Genomic DNA, 18,494 nt, shown 5'->3' with positions numbered 1-18,494 from the left:
GCCGCGCCACCCCGCTGCCTGCCGCGCCGCCCCGCTCGGCCGCGAGCCGTCCTGCCGTGTTGCCTCGCTCCGATGGCCGCCGCCCTAGTCGCCCCGATGCCACCGCACCGGCCCCGCCCGCTCCGGCCATCGCCAACCGCCGGCGCCCCGCGCCGTGAGAGCCCCCGCCGCCACCGTCTTCGCCCGGGGCCGGCGAGCCCTTCCTCTCCTCCGGCCGGACTCCGGCGACCTCGAGCCTCTACTCCGGCGAAGATTCCGGCGTTCCTTGATTTCCATGCCCCGATCCAGATCTGGCCGTGAACAGTAAACCCTAGGTTCAATTTTTCTTCTAAGTCCCAAATTCTCAGATCCAAGTGCTCCTGTTCATAGCCTCGTAACTTTGCATCCGTAGCTCTAATTCATGCATATAGCATATCAAAATGTTCATCTCAGAGAGTAAATCATTTCATTCCATTGCATCATTTTCATTTGAGTTCATCTTGATGCCCGAAAGGCTGTTAGAAGTGGGCTACTTGAGATAATTGTCAGATCTGCTACTCCATTTAGGTTTTTGTCATTTTTGCCATGATTATTGTGTGCATGATATGCCCTGATGCTCTACATATGTTTTGTTAAGGGTTTTGTCATCTTTCCAGAGGTGCAACCCATGTATTTTTGTGATGTGCGTGGTGACTAGTACAAGCTTGCAAAGTGGTGCACTTGTTAATTCTGTTTTTAGGGACTTAGCAATTCCACTAAGTCCTTGAGCTGTTTATCTCATTATGCCATATGTTCATGTTGTTTCCTAGTGATCCGTGCCTCTTTTGAGGATGATCAGTAAGGATGTTTTGTTAATATTGTAGTGCTCTATCCATCCATGTCTTTGTTTGAAATTATGGAGCACCCTAGCTTGAGTCAATCGAGCTCTAATTTTGCTACTTTGTGAATCTGGGCAGATTGTCAACTTGTTTGCAATTTTGCCGATGATGTTGTAGTTGATCCCTGCATGCTATGCTATTGTTCTTGCCATGTATAGCTTGAATTTTGTGCATTCTTAATGGGTGTATGCTTAGATTTCCATGACTTGCCCTGTAGTGAGTGCATTGAGCTCGTAAACATGCCTACTTGAGTTATACTTCACATGCTTGCAATTGTATTTTCTGATCCCTTTTGGCTCAAGGTCACTAAGGGACTTTTGTTAAGCTCTTTGTGTAGCTCCATGCCATGCTTTACTTTGTATTGTTCAGGTCCTGTAGCATGTAGTTTTGTGTCTCCGAAGAGTGCTACCTGATCTGAAATTCCAGACAAGTGTTAATTTCACTAAGTCTGAGATCTGTTTGCCATATGCATTTTTTCCATGCTTGTTTGAACCTGTTAATGGATGAATTGGCCGCAGCTCAGTGCTAGACTTTTGTTAAGAATCTTGAATGCATCCCTGCCATGTATTTTGTTATCATGTTTGGGTGCTGTAACATGTTCATCTCATTGCATTTAGATGGCTACTTGCTGTAAATAGCAAACCGGTGTCATATTTGAATCGCTTGCCATTTCCAAACCATAACTCCCATTCCAGCGTTCTTTATATGGTTTTCAAGCGATTTCATATCATATTTCTAGTGACAGACTTGGATTTCCAGGTTGAGGCCAGGTTCATGCGTTTCCTATCGTATCTTGCATTTTGCATCCAGCATCGCATCCCGCATAGCATATCATCATCGCATCATATTGCTTGATCCTTGCACGTGGTTGATTGTGTCCTTGTTGCTTGTTTGTCTTGTTTGGGTAGAGCCGGGAGACGAGTTCGCTAACGAGAAGCCCGTTGAGTTTGCTTTCGAGGATCCAGTCAACTTTGACAACTGTGCAGGCAAGATGATCATACCCTCGAAATCACTACTATCTTTGCTATGCTAGTTTGCTCGCTCTTTTCCTATGCCAATGCTACGATGCCTAACACTTGCTTTCAAGCCTCCCAAATTGCCATGTCAAACCTCTAACCTACCATGTCCTAGCAAACCGTTGATTGGCTATGTTACCGCTTTGCTCAGCCCCTCTTATAGCGTTGCTAGTTGCAGGTGAAGATTGGAGGCCGTTCCTTGTTGGAACATTTATTTACTTGTTGGGATATCAGTATATTATCTTGTTATCTTAACGCATCTATATACTTGGTAAAGGGTGGAAGGCTCGGCCTCTCGCCTAGTGTTTTGTTCCACTCTTGCCGCCCTAGTTTCCGTCATATCGGTGTTATGTTCCCGGATTTTTGCGTTCCTTACGCGGTTGGGTTATAATGGGAACCCCTTGATAGTTCGCCTTGATTAAAGCTTTTCCATCAATGCCCAACCTTGGTTTTACCATTTGCCACCTAGCCTCTTTTTCCCTTGAGTTTCCGGAGCCCGAGGGTCATCTTATTTAACCCCCCCAGGCCAGTGCTCCTCTAAGTGTTGGTCCGACCGAGTAGACTGCGGGGCAACTTGAGGGTTGGTTTTACTCATAGGATGTCTCATGTGAGTGTGCCCTGAGAAAGAGATATGTGCAGCTCCTATCGTGATTTGTCGGCACATTCGGGTGGTGTTGCTGGTCTTATTTTAACTTGTCGAAGTGTCTTGAAGAACCGAGATACCGAGTCTGATCGGAACATCTTGGGAGGAGGTCTATTCCTTCGTTGACCGTGAGAGCTTGTCATGGGCTAAGTTGGGACTCCCCTGCAGGGATTGAACTTTGGAAAGCCGTGCCCGAGGTTATGGGCAGATGGGAATTTGTTAATGTCCGATTGTAGATAACTTGAACCTTAACTTAATTAAAATGAATCAACTGAGTGTGTTACCATGATGGCCTCTTCTCGGCGGAGTCCGGGAAGCGGACACGGTGTTGGAGTAATGTTTGCGCAGGTTGCTCTCTAGTTTCTCGCTCGCGCTTTGCCTCCTCTTCTCGCTCTCTTTTGTGAATAAGTTAGCCACCATAATTGCTAGTCGCTTGCTGCAGCTCCACATATATTTACCTTGCCTCACCTATAAGCTTAAATAGTCTTGATCGCGAGGGTGCGAGATTGCTGAGTCCCTGTGGCTCACAGATTACTATTACACCAGATGCAGGGCCTGATGATTCCGCTCCAGGAGACGCGCTTGAGCTCAAGTGGGAGTTCGACGAGGACTCTTAACATTACTATGTTTCTTTTCCCGATGATCAGTAGTCGTGCCCAGTTGGTGGTGATTGGGACCGTGTCGCATGTTGGGTTATCTTTTATTTTGGCGTCGTAGTCGGGCCATGAGTGTTTGGTTGATGTAATGTTATTTATGTACTTGATTGACGTGGCGAGTGTATGCCAACTATGTTATCTCCCCTTTTATTATCTATATTACATGGGATGTTGTGAAGATTGCCTAACTTGCGACATATGCCTTCAATGCGATTATGCCTCTAAGACGTGCCTCGACACGTGGGAGATATAGTCGCATCAAGGGTGTTACAATTTGGTAATGAGAGCCTTCCCCGACCTTAGGAGCCCCATTGCTTGATCGTTTTTAGCGGCCGAGTTGTGTCTAGAAAAAAATGTTTTGAGTCATTTAGGAATTATATATCAGAGAGTTTAGGAATTCTTTTTACTTCCCAGTCTCCTCATCGCTCTGGTAAGTCATCCCGACGTATAGTTTTGACTCTTCTCTTCTCAAATTTCACTAAAAAAAATTTTAGGATCACGAGGGTATCTTGGAATCGTTCCGATGGTTTTATGATGAGAACATTGTCTTGGTGCCTCCTGTCAGGGGTTTAGTGGAAGTGTCCCGAGGAGTTGAGCTCTGAGGTATTGTCATCATAATTTTATCGTTGCAGTTCTGGAATACCTGAGTTTAGTACGCCGACATCGAAAATCTCTTTTATGCAGTTCGTTGGTGAGATAACCTCGACGCCACCCAGTACTGGGGCGGGAGTTCGGGAGTATCGCCATAACTTGTATAACAGATGCTTTTCGAAGGTTGAGGTAGATGGTTTCCGAAGTTTTCTTGGTTATGTGTTGAAGGATGGATACAGCTGGATGTAGGATTTGCTAGTTTGGGTGAGATATTATGCTTCCCCTGTATCCCCAACACCTGATTGCATAACCGGAAAGGTTCGGGAGTTTCATAGGTGGGAATTCTTGTAGCTCTAGTTCTTCTTCCACGGATATTGGTTTGAGATTGGGATTTCTTACCGATTATTCGTTCTTGATCCATACCTTGTTGATTTATTTCTCTACCTTAATTCTACGTGGCTTCTCAATTTATGGATATGTGACCATTTCAAGATGAATGCATCCGTTCATTTTGTTTGGATGTGAAGACTATATGTTGCAATTTTCATTCCATTGGATTCAGCTTCAATATTTGTCTATCAATGTGCTAATGGTGGTCAACCTCTTCAGTATGGCTCCTCCAACGCGCACGACTCCGAATCCTGATCCGCCACCACCTCCACCTCCTCCGGAGGCATGGCAAGCTGTGATGGCCGCAACCAATCCAAACACACAGTTGATCATGCAAATTCTTCAAGAGCACAATCAAGGCAACCAAGGGAATCAAGGCAACAATCAGAATCATTTTGCTACACTCAACCAGTTCCTTGCTAACAGGCCAAAGAATTTCAGCAATTGTGTTGAGGCAACCGATGCTGACGATTGGCTTGTGGATCTGTGCAAGCATTTCGAGTGCAGTAACGTCAGGCCTGAGGACTTTGTCAAGTTCGCTTCCTTCCAACTCAAAGATCAAGCTGCAGAATGGTTCCAGCAGTACAAGGATTCCAAAGGTGGGCGTGTTATCACTTGGGATGAATTCCGTCAAGATTTCCGAGCTCATCATATTCCTTAGAGCGTGGTTGAAAGCAAGCGTGAGGAATTCCGCAACCTGAAGCAAGGCTCTTTGTTTGTCTATGACTACAACAAGTTGTTCCAGAAGCTCGCCCGCTTTGCCAAGCAGGACATACCTGATGAGAAGAGCAATGATATACCAGTTCAGGGGTGGTCTCAGAGAAGAAATTCAGCTAGCTCTTGTTCTCTTTGAGCCCTTGAGATACGATGAGTTCTACAACATGGCATTGAAGCAAGAGGCTGCTCAGTTGAGGTGTGATGCTTCCAAGAAGCGAGTCAGAGATGTTACTCCTTCTTCCTCTACTCAAGTGGCCAAGTAGCAGAAGTATTGGCTTCCTCCTCCTCCGTTCCGTCAGCCATATCAGCAGAAGAGCAAAGGTGGCAGTGGATCTTCCCACCCACCCAACCCTGGCTTTTAGAACAAGACTTCGTCTCAAGCTCCAAAATCGAGTGCTCCGTATCACCGTCCGCTTTCAGAGGTCACGTGCAACAAGTGCCAACAGAAGGGTCACTATGCCAACAAGTGTTTCAACCAGAGGCGTCTTCCTCCTCCTCCTCCTGTCAGATCGGCAAGTACAACTGTGATCAAGCATAACCCCAAGCACGCCAAGGTCAATTTGATGAATGCAGCTCAGGCAGAGGACTCGTCAGATGTCATCATGGGTAACCTTCTTGTTAACGATGTTCCTGCAAACGTTCTTTTTGACACTGGTGCATCGCATTCCTTTTTATCATGCCCTTTTGCATCGAAGAACAATGTTGATACTGAGATCATGCCCAAAGTCATGCAAGTTTTTTCTCCCGGCAAGCTTTTGACTTCTAGCTTGGTTGCTCCCGACATCTCTATCACATTGGGTGACTACAAGTTTCTCTCTTCTCCGGTGGTTCTTGGCAACTCAGATATTGATCTTATTCTCGGAATGGATTGGCTTTCTAAGCACAAGGCACATCTTGATTGTGCTGCCAGGCAGATTCAATTGACTCATTCGTCTAAGGATGTAATTGTCTTTGCCGCTCGGGATAATACAATCCGTCTGTTTTCTCTCAATGAGAAGGGTGAATTGGATGCCATCTCTCAAATTCCTCTCGTTTGCGAATATCAAGACGTCTTTCTAGAAGAGCTTCCAGGAATGCCTCCGCACCGGCCAGTTGAATTCGTTATTGATCTTGAGCCTGGTACGAAACCTGTGTGCAAGCGTCCTTACAAGCTCGGACCTGAAGAGTTGAAGGAGCTGAAGAAGCAACTCGATATTCAAGAGAAAATGGGTCTCATCCGGCCTAGTTCTTCTCTGTGGGGTTGTGGTGTTCTTTTTGTGAAGAAGAAGGATGGAACGGAACGACTTTGTGTTGATTACCGTCCATTGAACAAGAAGACTATCAAGAACAAATACCCACTTCCCAACATCAATGAGCTGTTCGAACAACTCAAGGGTGCCCAAGTATTCTCAAGCTTGATCTCCGTATGGGTTATCATTAGATTCGTATTCATGAGCAAGATATTCCCAAGACGGCTTTCAGGACAAGCTATGGTTCATACGAATACACTGTCATGTCTTTTGGCCTCGTCAACGCTCCTCTGACGTTCTCTCGCATGATGAATTTCATCTTCAACGCCTACACCAATGACTTCGTTTTGGTCTATCTCGATGACATTCTGGTTTTCTCGAAGAACAAGGAAGATCATGCCAAGCACTTGCGTTTGGTACTCGATAAGCTCAGGGAACATCAGTTCTACGCTAAGTTCTCCAAGTGTGAATTTTGGCTCGATGAGGTTCTTTATCTTGGTCATATCATCTCTGCCAAGGGCATTGCCGTGAATCCTGAGAAGGTGTCTGCAATTGTGAATTGGGAACCTCCTCAGAACGTGAAGCAACTCCGTAGCTTCCTCGGTCTCGCAAGCTATTGCCGAAGATTCATTGAAAACTTTTCTAAGATCGCGAAGCCTCTCTCAAATCTTCTCCAGAAGCACGTCAAGTACGTTTGGTCTCCGGAGTGTGACATTGCTTTGAACACTTTGAAAGAGAAATTGATCACTGCTCCAGTTCTGACTCCGCCCGATGAATCCAAGCCGTACGAGGTCTTTTGTGATGCCTCTCTCCAAGGTCTTGGCGCAATATTGATGCAAGAGAAGAAATTTGTTGCTTATACCTCTCGCCAATTGAAGCCTAATGAGAAGAACTACCCCACTCATGATCTCGAGTTGGCGGCAGTTTTGCATGCTCTTTTGACTTGGAGACATCTTCTATTGGGAAGAAAAGTGGACATTTTCACTGATCACAAGAGTCTCAAGTACATCTTTACTCAGCCTAATCTCAACCTCAGGCAAACTCGATGGGTCGAAATGATTCAAGAGTATAATCCGAGTATCGAGTATACTCCAGGCAAGGCCAATGTGATTGCTGACGCATTGAGCAGGAAAGCTTACTGCAACAGTCTGATTCTCAAGCCTTATCAACCCGAACTTTGTGAAGCTTTCCGCAAATTTAATCTGCAAGTTGTTCCTCAAGGTTTCCTCGCCAACCTTCTAGTCTCTCCTACCTTGGAAGACCAGATTCGCCAAGCCCAGCTTCTTGATGCTATGGTGAAAAAGGTGAAGATTGGGATTGCCAAGAGTCAACCCAAGTACAAGTGCTACCGCCTTGATGACAAGGATACTCTCTTCTTTGAGGATCGTATTGTTGTACCCAAAGGTGACCTCCGCAAAGTGATCATGAACGAGGCTCACAATTCTCTCCTCTCCATCCACCCTGGGAGCACGAAGATGTATCGGACCTCAAGCAGGCTTATTGGTGGACTCGAATGAAGCGCGAGATTGCTCAGTTCGTGAATGAATGTGATGTCTGCAGAAGAGTGAAGGCAGAACACCAAAGGCCAACAGGTCTCCTCCAACCTCTTGCCATTCCAGAATGGAAGTTTCACCACATTGAAATGGACTTCGTGACTGGGTTTCCAAAGTCCAAGTGTGGCAATGATGCTATATTCGTTGTCATCGACAAACTCACCAAAGTGGCTCACTTTCTGCCTATCAAAGAGTCAATCACTGCAGCTCAATTGGCGGAACTCTATACCTCTCGGATTGTCTCTCTGCACGGTATTCCACAAGGGATCTCTTCAGACCGTGGCAGCATCTTTACCTCAAAGTTTTGGGATTCTTTCGAGAAGGCCATGGGCACCAACATCCGCTTCAGCACATCTTTCCATCCTCAAACTAGCGGTCAAGTCGAGCGTGTCAACCAGATTCTTGAAGATATGCTCAGGGCTTGTGTGATCTCCTTCGGCATGAAGTGGGAGGATTGTCTTCCTTATGCTGAATTCTCCTACAACAACAGTTTTCAAGCAAGTTCGGGCAAGCCCCATTTGAAATTCTGTATGGCAGGAAGTGCTGTACCCCTCTCAACTGGTCTGAAACCAGTGAATGTCAGCTTTTGGGTAATGACTTAATCAAAGAGGCAGAGGAAATGTGCAAAGTCATTTGTGATAACCTCAAAGCAGCCCAATCCCGTCAGAAGAGCTACTATGATAGTAAGCACCGTGATTTGGCTTTCGAGAACGGAGATCATGTTTACCTCCGCGTCTCTCCTATGAAAGGTACTCGTCGCTTCGGTATCAAAGGGAAGCTTCCCCCTAGATACGTGGGACCTTTCAAGATTGTCAGCAAGAGAGGCGACCTCGCCTATCAACTCGAGCTTCCTTCAAACTTTGCAAATGTTCATGATGTGTTCCATGTCTCTCAGCTCCGAAAGTGCTTCAAGACTCCTGACTGCACCGTGAACTTCGAGGACATTGAGCTCCAAGAAGATCTCTCTTATCGTGAGCACCCAGTTGCTATTCTTGAAGAGACTGAACGCAAGACTCGCAACAAGTCAATCAATTTTATCAAAGTCAAGTGGTCACACCATTCCGACCGTGAAGCTACCTGGGAACGTGAGGATCACCTCCGTTCTGAGTACCCGGCGTTCTTTCAGTCCTAGATCTCGGGACGAGATCCTTTCGTAGTGGTGGAGTGTTGTAACACCCCGGATGTAACTTTCCCAATTTGTACTCCAACTCCTTCCGTTTTGGCGTTAAGTTAATTTATTTTCTCGGGTTCGGGTTTTTGTCTCCATGTGTTGTTTTCGTTGTCATGCATCTCATATCATGTCATCATGTGCATTGCATTTGCATATGCGTTCGTCTCATGCATTCGAGCATTTTCCCCGTTGTCCGTTTTGCATTCCGGCGCTTCGTTCTCCTCCGGTGGTCAATTCTAGCTTTCTTTCGTGTGTGGGGATTAAACATTTCCGGATTGGACCGAGACTTGCCAAGCGGCCTTGGTTTACTACCGGTAGACAGCCTGTCAAGTTTCATACCTTTTGGACTTCGTTTGATACTCCAACGGTTAACCGAGGGACCGAAAAGGCCTCGTGTGTGTTGCAGCCCAACACCCCTCCATTTTGGCCCAAAACCCACCTAAACCCTCTCCATCATTTAGAGCGTTCGATCACGATCACGTGGCCGAAAACCGCACCTCATTTGGACTCTCCTAGCTCCCTCTATGCCTATATATACCTCCCCCCATTCCAAATCTCGGATCCCCTCTTCAAACCGTAAAAAAATCCTTCTCCGCCGCCGCCGGACGTGTTCGGACGGAGCCGGACAACGTCCGCCGCCGCCCGCGCCCTCTCATCACTCGCCACGTGGAGCGCCGCCACCTTCCACCGCGCCGGCCCGCGGGGCCCGACCGCGGCCCTCCCGGCCCGCCTTCCCGCGCCGCCTCGGGCCGCCTCCCGCTGCCTGCCGCGCCGCCCCGCTCCGCCGTGCGCCGCCCTGCCGCACCGCCTCGCTCCGGTGGCCGCCGCCTGAGCTGCCCTGACGCCACCACACCGGCGCCGGCCGGAGCCCGCTGGCGCCCCGCGCCGTAAGAGCCCCCGCCGCCACCGTCCTCGCCCGGGGCCGACGAGCCCTTCCTCTCCTCCGGCCGGACTCCGGCGACCTCGAGCCTCTACTCCGGCGAAGATTCCGGTGTTCCTTGATTTCCGTGCCCCGATCCAGATCTGGCCGTGAACAGTAAACCCTAGGTTGAATTTTTCTTGTAAGTCCCAAATTCTCAAATCTATGTGCTCCTGTTCATAGCCTCGTAACTTTGCATGCGTAGCTCCGATTCATGCATATAGCATATCAAAATGTTCATCTCAGAGAGTAAATCATTTGATTCCATTGCATCATTTTCATTTGAGTTCATCTTGATGCCCGAAATGCTGTTAGAAGTGGGCTACTTGAGATAATTGTCAGATCTGCTACTCCATTTAGGTTTTTGTCATTTTTGCCATGATTATTATGTGCATGATATGCCCTGATGCTCTACATATGTTTTGTCAAGGGTTTTATCATCTTTCCAGAGGTGCAACCCATGTATTTTTGTGATGTGCGTGGTGACTAGTACAAGCTTGCAAAGTGGTGCACTTGTTAATTCTGTTTTTAGGGACTTAGCAATTCCACTAAGTCCTTGAGCTGTTTATCTCATGATGCCATATGTTCATGTTGTTTCCTTGTGATCCGTTCCTCTTTTGAGGATGATCAGTAAGGATGTTTTGTTAATATTGTAGTGCTCTATCCATCCATTTCTTTGTTTGAAATTATGGAGCACCCTAGCTTGAGTCAATCGAGCTCTAATTTTGCTACTTTGTGAATCTGGGCAGATTGTCAACTTGTTTGCAATTTTGCCGATGATGTTGTAGTTGATCCGTGCATGCTATGCTATTGTTCTTGCCATGTATAGCTTTCATTTTGTGCGTTATTCATGGGTGTATGCTTAGCTTTCCATGACTTGCCCTGTAGTGAGTGCATCGAGCTCGTAAACATGCCTACTTGAGTTATACTTCACATGCTTGCAATTGTATTTTCTGATCCCTTTTGGCTCAATGTCACTAAGGGACTTTTGTTAAGCTATTTGAGTAGCTCCATGCCATGCTTTAATTTGTCTTGTTCCGGTCCTGTAGCATGTAGTTTTGTGACTCGGAAGAGTGCTACCTGATCTGAAATTCCAGACAAGTGTTAATTTCACTAAGTGTGAGATCTGTTTGCCATATGCATTTTTTCCATGCTTGTTTGAACCTTTTAATGGATGAATTGGCCGTAGCTCAGTGCTAGACTTTTGTTAAGAATCTTGAATGCATCCCTGCCATGTATTTTGTTATGATGTTTGGGTGCTGTAACATGTTCATCTCATTGCATTTAGATGGCTACTTGCTGTAAATCGCAGACCGGTGTCATATTTGAATCGTTTGCCATTTCCAAACCGTAACTCCGATTCCGGCGTTCTTTATATCGTTTTCAAGCGATTTCATCTCATATTTCCAGTGCCACACTTGGATTTCCAAGTTGAGGCCAGGTTCATGCCTTTCCTGTCATATCTTGCATTTTGCATCCCGCATCGCATCCCGCGTAGCATAACATCATCGCATCATATTGCTTGATCCTTGCACGTGGTTGCTTGTGTCCTTGTTGCTTGTTTGTCTTGTTTGGGTAGAGCCGGGAGACGAGTTCACTAACGAGGAGCCCATTGAGTTTGCTTTCGAGGATCCAGTCAACTTTGACAACTGTGCAGGCAAGATGATCATACCCTCGAAATCACTACTATCTTTGCTATGCTAGTTTGCTCGCTCTTTTCCTATGCCAATGCTACGATGCCTAACACTTGCTTTCAAGCCTCCCAAATTGCCATGTCAAACCTCTAACCTACCATGTCCTAGCAAACCGTTGATTGGCTATGTTACCGCTTTGCTCAGCCCCTCTTATAGCGTTGCTAGTTGCAGGTGAAGATTGGAGGCCGTTCCTTGTTGGAACATTTATTTACTTGTTGGGATATCATTATATTATCTTTTTATCTTAATGCATCTATATACTTTGTAAAGGGTGGAAGGCTCGGCCTCTAGCCTAGTGTTTTGTTCCACTCTTGCCGCCCTAGTTTCCGTCATATCGGTGTTATGTTCCCGGAATTTTGCGTTCCTTACGCGGTTGGGTTATAATGGGAACCCCTTGATAGTTCGCCTTGATTAAAGCTTTTCCAGCAATGCCCAACCTTGGTTTTACCATTTTCCACCTAGCCTCTTTTTCCCTTGTGTTTCTGGAGCCCGAGGGTCATCTTATTTAACCCCCCCGGGCCAGTGCTGCTCTGAGTGTTGGTCCGACCGAGTAGACTGCGGGGCCACCTCGGGGCAACTTGAGGGTTGGTTTTACTCGTAGGATGTCTCATCTGAGTGTGCCCTGAGAAAGATATATGTGCAGCTCCTATCGGGATTTGTCGGCACATTCGGGCGGTGTTGCTGGTCTTGTTTTAACCTGTCGAAGTGTCTTGAAGAACCGAGATACCGAGTCTGATCGGAACATCTTGGGAGGAGGTCTATTCCTTCGTTGACCGTGAGATCTTGTCATGGGCTAAGTTGGGACTCCCCTGTAGGGATTGAACTTTCGAAAGCCGTGCCCGAGGTTATGGGAAGATGGGAATTTGTTAATGTCCGGTTGTAGATAACTTGAACCTTAACTTAATTAAAATGAATCAACTGAGTGTGTTACCGTGATGGCCTCTTCTCGGCGGAGTCCGGGAAGCGGACACGGTGTTGGAGTAATGTTTGCGCAGGTTGCTCTCTAGTTTCTCGCTCGCGCTTTGCCTCCTCTTCTCGCTCTCTTTTGCGAATAAGTTAGCCACCATAATTGCTAGTCGCTTGCTGCAGCTCCACATATATTTAGCTTGCCTCACCTATAAGCTTAAATAGTCTTGATCGCGAGGGTGCGAGATTGCTGAGTCCCTGTGGCTCACAGATTACTATTACACCAGATGCAGGGCCTGACGATTCCGCTCCAGGAGACGCGCTTGAGCTCAAGTGGGAGTTCGACGAGGACTCTCAACGTTACTATGTTTCTTTTCCCGATGATCAGTAGTGGTGCCCAGTTGGGGGTGATTGGGACCGTGTCGCATGTTGGGTTATCATTTATTTTGGCGCCGTAGTCGGGCCATGAGTGTTTGGTTGATGTAATGTTATTTATGTACTTGATTGACGTGGTGAGTGTACGCCAACTATGTTATCTCCCCTTTTATTATCTATATTACATGGGATGTTGTGAAGATTGCCTAACTTGCGACATATGCCTTCAATGCGATTATGCCTCTAAGTCGTGCCTCGACATGTGGAGATATAGTCGCATCGAGGGTGTTACATATGCTCCATCTTCACCACACAAAATATTCACATCATGCACAACCCCGATGACAAGCCAAGCAATTGTTTCATACTTTTGACATTCTCAATCCTTTTCAACTTTCACGCATTACATGAGCGTGAGCCATGGACATAGCACTATAGGTGGAATAGAATATGATGGTGGAGAAGATGAAAAGGAGGAGATAGTCTCACATCAACTAGGCGTATCTGTCGGTGTTCTGGGAACGGGGGTCCCTAGACTTGCCTACCTGCGGCCTGCGACATGGCTCGAGGAGGGGCCCAGCACGGCCCATCTTCATCAACACAGACCCAAGACCCTCGCGAGGGGTCAAGCCTCGCGGGGCGGATGACACGGAGCTTCCTCAGGCACGGCCTCATCAGGCTGGCTCGCGAGGAGGCGGGGAGATCAAGGCGAGGTACCTCACGCGTTGCCCGTGACGCAAGCCATGACGACCAAGGGTGCCAGGCGGGCGCCAGCCCGCGCAATGTCCCCCTTTCCTCTTTGGTGCAAAGGGAGCAAGCGCAGGCGAGAGCATCAAGCAAAGGCACCCGTTTCGGTGCAACGAGACCAAGACTAGTCCAACGGCAGGGAGGAAGTCATTGTGGAGCCCAAGCCAGCGTCACCACCAGAGTCTTTGGCAGGCGAGGACCAACTTTAGTCAGGATAAGTGTACCAGATGTTCCCCTCCAAAATGGCCAATTGTTGGCGCCCTTCCCGCTCAATATTTGGGAAGAGGCCCAGGGCCTTTGCCTATAAATAGGACTGGCCACCCCCAGGGTAGATGGGATCTAGAATCGGCCAACCTAGAAACAAGATGGGACCGAAATCGAAATCGAAATCAGAGAGAGAATCGAGAAGAGAGAGAGAGGGGGGTGAATGAAATCCTAGCAGTTCATCCCCTCAGCCAAGAACAGACCCTCACGAGGATGTTCTTCCTTGTATTGCTCATCATCATCAGCCCAGGAGGCAATCCACCACAACACATACTGGAGTAGGGTATTACACCACAACGGTGGCCCGAACCAGTATAAACCCTGTGTCTCTCGTGCTGTTCTTTCCATAGCTTAGATCTTGGCGAGGCGGAGTGGTGCAGGTAGGTAGAAGGCGGAATCTCCGCGCGCACCCCAGTGTATGAACCTCAAGGGTCTGCCAGAACCCGAAATCTGACATTTGGCGCGCCAGGTAGGGGTGCGCCGGAATTTGTCTTCCACCACCCTGTTCTCCTCCGACCATCGCGTCCATGTCTAACGCTCGTCGGGCCCGCACCGAGCGCCGAGCCACTCTCGCTTCCCGCGTCGCCCAGACGGCTCCTGTCGGCGGGCGTCCTTGCCATTCCCCGTCACCTGCCGTCAACGCCGCCACCGGCCCGGCAGGGACAAGCAGCAAGCGTCGTCTTAGCATCCGTCCGTGCGGCAGGACCGCCACACCGCTACTCCCTCGCTCACGCCAGCTGGTTCATTGTCCCGCACGCTCCGCGCACCCATGGAGGCTCGAGATGCGCTCATCGCGGCAAATGAGCTCCTGCGCTACCGTCCCGTCGACGACGTCTACGAAGAATGGCTTGACTGCGTCTCCGAGCTCGTCCGTGCCGCAGGGGGCTCTCCTGCTCCGTCCGTTCCGCTGCACTGCACCACGCCCCACGCGGGCGACGAAGCTCCGGCGGCGCCCCAGCCGCCTCCTCCTCAAGAAGGCGCCATGGCTCCAAGGCGCGTGGCCCCTGGGCGGAACCCGCTTCGTCAGGTGCCAGCGCGGCAAGAGCAGAGCTGCCAAGAAGTCCCTCGCCCGCACGTCAAGACCCCGCGCTGCTCCCAGCTGTAGCGCGTGGGGACATGCAAGACCAAGCTCTCCGTCACCCAAGGCCTCTCGTGGCCACAGCTGGCTGTCGTGCCTTCACAACCGAGCTACGCAACGTCACGTGGCCGGCAAGTTCAAGCCAGACCTGCCTCTTCGTTACGACGGCACGGCCGACCCTGCGGAGTTCCTCCAGCTCTATGAGCTGGGCATCGAAACTGCCAACGGAGACGACAAGGTCATGGCGAACTGGTTTCCCATGGCGCTCAAGGACGGGGCCCACACCTGGCTCCTGAACCTGGCTCCAGGCATGATCTCCTCCTGGGACGAGATGCGCACCCGCTTCATCGCCAACTTCCAAGGTACTCGCGACCGGCCACCCGCCATGAGCGACATGCGCCGCATCAAGCAACAACCCGGAGAGACCCTGCAGAAGTACATCCAGCGCTTCAACAATGCATGCCTCAAGATTCCCAAGGTGACCGAGCAGGCCATCATCTCAGCCTTCTCCGATGGCATGCGCGATGTCAAGATGAAGGAGGAGGTGGCGATGCATGAAGACCTGTGCACTTCCTTGGAGTTGTTCAACTTGGCAACCAAGTGCGCCAGGGCTGAGGAAGGGCGTTTCTCCCTCCTCGAGCTGCCTGCCACAGACCCAGAAGAGAAGAAGCCCAAGGCCAAGGATGTGAAGCGCAAGGGGGCTGCCGTGCTCGTGGCAGAACCAGACACCAAGCGGGGCAGAGATCAGCCCGAACCTTCCAAGGGCAGTCGGTACTGTGTGTACCACGACCTCCACACCCACAACACCAACGAATGTCAAGAGCTCCAAGCCGTGCGAGAAGGAAGGATCGGCCGTTGCCCCGACCGCGGTGACCGGGGCTACGGTCGAGGAGGAGGAAGGAACGCAGGACGCTGGGAAGACCGCTGCCCGCGCCAAGGGTGGCGCGATCAACCTCGCGAGGATCGCTAACAAGACCCGCCTCACGAGTGAGACTGGAGGGATCAGCCTCGCGAGGATCGCCCGCAAGGCAACGCAGGCCTCCCTCCGCTCACAACTAGGAAAAGGCCTACTAATGGCGCACCTAATTTGGCCATTAATGGCGCATTAGTGGTGCGCCATTAGTAGCACGCCATTAGTATATTTTACTAATGGCGCACCACTGGTGCGCCATTAGTATCTGGTATACTAATGGCGCACCTCAGATGCGCCATTAGTATATACAATAGTGCGCCATTAGTATGCCTCCCAGGGGGCCATGTATACCCAGGTGCTTTGGCATACTAATGGCGCACGACAACAAGATGCGCCATTAGTAACTTCGGCATACTAATGGCGCACTGTTTAATGATGCGCCATTAGTATCCTTTGGCATACTAATGGAGCACTATGATGTGATGCGCCATTAGTATGAATATTAGGTTTTTTTATTTTTTTATTTTTTGTTTAGTATATACAACAGTGCGCCATTAGTATGCCTCCCCGGGGGCCATGTATACCCAGGTGCTTTGGCATACTAATGGCGCACGACAACAAGATGCGCCATTAGTAACTTCGGCATACTAATGGCGCACTGTTTAATGATGCGCCATTAGTATCCTTTGGCATACTAATGGCGCACTATGATGTGATGCGCCATTAGTATGAATATTAGGTTTTTTTTATTTTTTAATTTTCTGTTTTTTGCACAGGTTAAAAAATGTATAATTGGACAAAATATAAACATCACACATCAACAACAGATTCATCGAATACAATAGAAGATTAGTCTCTGAATACAATTCATCATTTTAGTCTCCGAATACAATTCATCATATTAGTCTCCGAATTGAAAAGACCGAACAAAGATAGAACATTATATTACAACTCTCGAGACCGCGAGTTTGTCTTCACATTACAAGTCGATATCGATCATCTAAACTACCATCACATAGAAGAGAGTTGCGGTCATCACGATGAGCATCATCACGATGAAACTCGTCTTCATCCGGTTCCTCCAACGCTCCCTCCTCTCTCCCACTAGATAGCAGGCATATCTAGATTCGGCCTCGGCCCTAGTGGCGTACCCTTTGTAACTGTTACCGCTGAATCGGAGAACCTGTCTCCGACACTCCTCCCTGTCGTCGTAGACTCCGGGAACCTTACCCTTGTACACGACATACCACGGCATCGCTATGCAGTAGCCAAACGAAACGTTAGTACCAATTCACAGACAATACATAAGCAATATATAAGTATGCAATAGAACGATCGGAAGAGAAAAGCAAGACATTAATAGCATCGATTACATCTTAAGTTGAACGACTCTCGAAACCAAAGAGGCATACTACAAGTTCATTAAAGTTTAATTACAACATGAGCCAATCGATGTTTCAGAACTAGACACAGCATCACTGCTTTTGAATCGACTCAAGGGACCGGAGCATGGATGAAGCCGCCGTCTATCGTGGGAGTCATGAAACAACGGGCGTTGTCAGCCTGCATTTGTAGGATTGTGTCGATGTCACTATTGGACGGTTGATTTCTGAGGTAGAACTGCCCCGAGGTATGAAGGACATCTTGATGGATGATTTCGGCAAACTCCGACTGGATGCGATAGAATTCTTGTCTGATGTCCGCGTCCTGGATTGCCGACACGCTCGTGGCCCAATCTTTGAGTCTACTCGGTTGCAGAAGTTGATGATGGTCCCGTATGATCGCCCGCATGTGATGGATGGCGTAGTAGGCACCCTTCTGACCGACAGGCGGCTGCTTGACGCAGCAGAACGTTGTATTGTGGGAGAACACATGCTTGCCGTACTTACGAATAGGCCTGGTGAAGGTGCCTCCAGATTTGACATAGCCGGGGAGAACATCATCAAGAACCTTCTTGACATTTGTGTAGTCTACGTTCGACTGACGGTCCGGGTCGAAATACGTGGCCATGGAATATTTGGGGCTTAGGAGGATGAGCGTGCAATGTGTGTCACTGCAGAAAACACGGAATGTTAAAAGAAAAACGATCGAAATCTAAGAATTCATATGTTATGGGGCGGTTGAGGGGAGGACTTACTCGGGAAAGTAAGGCACGAGAAGTTATCCTTATCTTGGTTTGCCAGAATGACGCCTTCGAGGTAAGAACTCGCGACTTGCCGGTCCCCAACGCTGCCCAAGATCTTGGCACTCATGTAGAAGGGGTCGACTATCACGATGTCCGGGGTCTTGTCGCGAATGATCCACATCTCCATACTCAGCGAAAATAGCCGAACGAAGGTGTAGTGCAGCGGATCAAGGTTCAACATAGCATGGATGTCATCAAACCGCAGGATGATCGTACCCAGGATGGAGTTATCCACAAAGCCCTTGCCCTCTGGCACCTTGGCCGCGAAAACCGGGTATGCCACATCCTTCTCTGCGAGACGCCGCTTCTCCAAAGAAAGAACACTATCATGCAGACTCCGCATAGCACCGGTTGCAGCATCGAGCATATTTCTCGGTAGCATCGGCCTACCCGCCACATGCACCCTCCTCGAGATATCCTCAGGTGAAGGTGGCCCGTCCTGATCACGGATCATACTCGGTGCCGGCTGGCCCGCACCCTTGTTAGTCTTTCTTTTGCGTGCCTTCTTCTTCTCCTGTAATGGGACCGAGTTCTGCTCACAGACCGCCTTCTTGAGTGTCTTGGGGTTGATCATATTTCGCACCTCGCCT

The sequence above is a fragment of the Triticum dicoccoides genome, chromosome 6A (assembly GCF_002162155.2).
Source record: "Triticum dicoccoides isolate Atlit2015 ecotype Zavitan chromosome 6A, WEW_v2.0, whole genome shotgun sequence".
In the NCBI taxonomy this organism is placed as follows: Eukaryota; Viridiplantae; Streptophyta; class Magnoliopsida; order Poales; family Poaceae; genus Triticum; species Triticum dicoccoides.
This window is presented reverse-complemented; position numbering follows the sequence as displayed.